General features: G+C 45.7%; 1 long non-coding RNA gene across 1 annotated transcript in view; it reads left to right on the forward strand.

The window, feature by feature from the left end:
• Positions 1-2,633, forward strand: part of LOC310879131 — a 4,580-nt gene extending 1,947 nt beyond the window's left edge. The window contains exon 3 of the long non-coding RNA XR_014570945.1: positions 2,341-2,633. This is a non-coding gene — a long non-coding RNA (uncharacterized lncRNA). The remainder of the gene's footprint in view (positions 1-2,340) is intronic.
• Positions 2,634-4,861: the final 2,228 nt, after the last annotated feature.

Consider the following 4,861-nt stretch of genomic DNA (forward strand, 5'->3'; position numbering starts at 1 on the left):
CGATCTCCTCCTTTCCCCAAATCCCCCAAAATAATAATATAATTCCCAAAGTGGGGTCCGGGGACCCCCAGAGGTACAACTACATGATAGTTTGTGGCATGTCATGTGGACGCTCTCAGTTTTTTAAATTAACATTGATTATCAATTGGAGTCCCACTCCCACCGCTAGACATGGCATTACAATAGGGTCCGTCCGAGCTGTATAAATCTTCTCTTATGGTGGTCCTTCTCTTCTCTTCAAATGGGGGGGGTCCGCAGGCTAATACGTGTCCATTTGGGGGTCCTTGACATGAAAAGGATAAAGTAAATCCATTCATCTACTGATCGTCTGACCAAAGTGGTGCGTGACACCAAAAGTGCTGACCTATTGAATCCTGTTCCTGTATTATTAGAATCATTACAGAGTGCAAAGCACATTGGGTCACTGATTGCGGTGTAACAACTCCCAACTTCCGAAAACAGTAGAACGGGCCAAACCATTTTGGGATTTAAACAGGGGTGGATCAAATATATGCTTCAAAATATATCGCGTTTATGAACGCAGGATTTCAAAAGTATTACTCCTAAGATAACTTTGGAGCCAGGGGGGATACAGGGGGGGACCCCCCCAGCCAGGGGGGACCCCCTAACTCATCTGGGGGGGACCAATGTGACGCTGGCAGGGGATTCGTCCCCTGCGTCCCTGCGTCTATTGCGCCCCTGAGTCCCACTGTCCCTGTGAGCACATCTAGCCGTCAGCAGGCGTGAACTTGAAGCGCAAGTTTTCTTCTTCGTGGGTTTTTTAGACAGCTGGTGGATGGAAAATAAGCTCCACCTCCGCGTCCGACGGACGCTACGGACAGTCTCAAATGGACGCGACGGACAGACTCAAATGGAAGCCGCGCACAAGCGTGAAAATGAAGCGCGTCACCCGGCAGTGATAGGCACTAGCCAATGGAACAGATGCAGCCTGCAGCCCGTCCACTGGGAGGAGTTATACTTGTAGTTGTCTTCTTTCACGCTGTCAAACGCCCCCTGGGAGGGAATTGTGAAGCCATGTCAAGGGATACAGGAAGACATCTGGGCAGTGGGCAGCTCGAACTGCTCGAAGTAACATTATGTCCAAATTATTAACAAAACATTGAAAAATCGTCTGAAGAAATAAAGTAAAGCATTGGTTCTCATGTTTGCTTCAGATCACCCCTGTAATCTTTTCATCCATGGCACCCCTGGCTGAATTACATTGTCATTTACTACTGTAACCCTGATCCATGACATTGAAAATAACTTTTTTTTATACTTTATAAAATAGCCCGTTCTCTTCATCATGTGCTGCCCTTCTCATCACCATTATCCATCTCCGTGGTGGTCTAGTGGTTAGGGTGCGGCGCTCTCACCGCCGCGGCCCGGGTTCGATTCCCGGTCAGGGAACACTGTTTTATGATGAATTCCTGTTCTGTTCTTTAACTATATAGAAGTGTCTATTTGTACGTCTTTAATGTTTTGATGAATTGAACAATGTGGACCCTGTTGTAAACAAGTGTAATGCTTAATTGGTTCGTCCACTCACAGTTAACAGTCTTTGTATTGAGTTTGTGCTTGAAATGTATTGTAATTCTGCAAACTGTTAATAAATATTTAAATCAATCAATCAAAAATCTCCTTCTCCTTCTCACCGCCGGGTGACACACGCTTGTCGGCAGCTTACATCTGACGCCGCGCGGAGGAGAGCGTCAGATGTAAGTTGTCCGTCCGCAAGTCGTCGGCGAAAACAAAACTAGTTTTAAAACTCCTCGGCCGGGAGGCGTACCCGGGTCCCCCGTTCCAAAGGCACGTATGTTAACCAGTCGACTAGACAGTCATAAGTCCATAGCCAAGTAGCAACACAGCACCATACAGCCTACACTAGAATGCGCCTTTGTCTGTGTCAACATCTTGTCACTCAAACGTCCCTCTCACGCCCACTTCGCTAACGAAGAAATAGAGGACTACAGGCGTTTAAATAGGCTTCCGTGTGCGTCTCCTCTAGGAACCGCCCAAAGCCCCGGAAGGATTTAAAGTGAGACCTGACGCGACGGACTTCTGACGCTTCACGCCTGCCTAGTGTAGCCACAGCCTGTGTGTAGCAGAGTGTGTCCAGTGAGCCAACATGCACAATATCAGCACACACTGACTCTGTTTGACCAGAATGGAACAGAGCCTTCATTAGCATTATAGGCTATCGGTAACACCTGTGAAGGTGTTAATTGTAGCACTCTCAGATTTGAAAGAATGTAAAGTGCTTTATAAATAAAAATGCATTATTATAATTAGTAGTATACATAGTCACACATCCTCATCATCTTCATCTGTGCTTTGCAGCTTGTCGAGCAGACCAGAAGGTGGAGACATCATGTCGGAGTTCTTCGAAGGCATCCCAGGCGTCGGCCACGGCATAGGCTTGGGTAAAGACCTTTGCGGAGATCACGAAGGGGCTAAAAAAGCCTACTACCGCGCCAATACAACCATGGAGAAAGTGGCTCCCGCGGTGGGGGGAATAGCAGGTTGTGTGGCGGGGGGACCAGTAGGTGGAGCAGCAGGAGTGGCAGTAGGCAGTGCTGTAGGAGGAGCCATCAATACGATTAAGAAAATATGAGAGTGCCTTGTAACAGTTTGACTGTGTGTGACCACTGATCAGGCAGATTCAACAACATTGAACGCCTCTGATGGTTAATATTGTTTCGGGCAGGATGTTGAATTTGACTTTCCATTGATGTGAAATGAATACAAATGAATTGAGAGTAAAAGATATAAATCAGCATCCTTATATATAAAATTATACTTACATGTAACATATTATTTATTTCTTTGGCAACTGCAACAACAGATATCTAAATCTACAGTTGATTTAGTCGAATAAAGTTTATGTTGGCATGCAGGCCTTGATGGCGTCCTAATGCCTGATTTATACTTGGCCAAATATAACTGATCTACAAGCTCACAATGCATCGTGACACGCACGAGCAGCCACGCATAAAATTACTTTTTTATTTTCTTTGAAGTCTTATTTCTCCTGGATCTCTTCTCCACTAGCCCCTCCATAATATATTAGTCGACAACATTAACACTGGAGTTGAATTAACATTAGCCTATAAATCACTACACAGATCACAGGGGTGGTATGGGGACTATTCTGTCTCCTCCGTGTGTGGCTCCACGGAGTAACAGATAGCTAAACAGAACTTGTATTAGGCATTGAAAGACGAGACGTGGATGTAGAATTGTTGGTTGTTTACTTCACCCTTCTTCATAAACTTTACAATGCTTTACCAGCAATTTGTGAAACTGAAAACAAATGACAAACAAGTAATATCAAAAGGCATGATAGACAATTGACCATAAATCTCACAAATGTAAGATAGAACAGCAAAATATGCATCATTACTTCATCTCAAAGATGAAACATATAACATAAACTCACAGACAAAGCTTCTCCAAGGCTCAAAACAGGTGGATGGCAAGAGATGCAATAATTCTGTCACATCTGTAGAACATACTGCTGACCAGGAAGTAAAGGCTTGTGACATGTGATCACAGCTACCAATAACAACACAGGGAAACTAGAACACATTAGCTGACAGCAGTCTTCAAAGCAACCACTAGATGATGCTAAATACTCTTTTCCGTCGAGAGGCATGACACTCCCCGTCTGGTATTAAAGAGAATACCACTATCAATGTCTAACAGACTGTAAAGATAAGGCAAGGAATTGTCCAGGGTAGATGCTAGTGAGAGTGGCGGCCAACATTGGTCCGGTATGTGCTGACGCCATTTGGCTTGTGAGCAGCGCCCACACAGACGTCTCCAATGACAACCCAGCCAAGGTCTAGTCGTTGGGCATAAGGAGCGTTGTCTGGCCCATTCCGGTGGTCTCTTACTTTGTGGACTTGTAAGATGTCCCGGCCAAGGAGGAGGAGAATCTGTGCATTAGGGTCGAGTTTAGGTATGAGATGAGCTATAGGCCTAAGGTGAGAGTGGCGTTTGGCGGCCTCAGGTGTAGGTATTTGTGACCTATTATCTGGGATATGGTCGCACTCTACGAGTGTGGGAAGCAGCACGTCGGATCTTCCATCTAATGTCTGAGCTACAAAGCCAGCTCCTCTTCTGCCAGACATCTGTGTCACTCCAGCACATGTGCGCAGTGTGTAGGGAGAATCTGCTCCATGCGAGTCAAACAGATCGAAGAACTCAGGGCGAGCGAGAGACCTGTTACTCTGGTCATCAAGTACAGCATAGACTCTTACAGATCTGTGTGGTTGTCCTGCTGGACACACCTTTATGAGACAGATTTTAGAGGTATTGGTTCCGCCATGTACTTCTGTACATTTGGAGACTATTTCGGCAGGAGCATCTTCTCTCTGCTCCCCGCCATGCTCTGTGTCAGAGTCTATGGCGGTCCATGGGGCTGGTCCTGGATGAAGAGCTGTGACATGTTCGTTGCTGTCACACTCGTTGCACTGAATGGTCGTTCTGCAGTTTTTAGCCACGTGATGAGTTGAGGAGCAGCATCTGAAACAAACCCCACTCTCTTTCAGAAATGTTTTGCGTTTCTCCAGTGTCTTAGCTCTGAAGCCTCTGCATCGCATTAGTGGATGGGGTTTATTGTGAACTGGACACTGCCTGTTAATGTCCAAGTTACTGCTGGCAGTCTTTGTAAACTTGTTTAATGGCTCTGGCATGATTTCTGTTTTGTGGGATGACACTTGATCTCTAGAGTGTGTGTAACTTTTGACATAGCTGTCTGGTTTTACTGCCATGCCAGATGAACTGAGTGTGAAACTCGGATCATTACGAATATGGGCCTCTCTGCAAACAAAATCAGTGAAGAATGAAAACGGTGGAA

This window comes from Protomyctophum parallelum, assembly GCF_964188405.1.
Source record: "Protomyctophum parallelum genome assembly, chromosome: 21".
Classification (NCBI taxonomy): domain Eukaryota; kingdom Metazoa; phylum Chordata; class Actinopteri; order Myctophiformes; family Myctophidae; genus Protomyctophum; species Protomyctophum parallelum.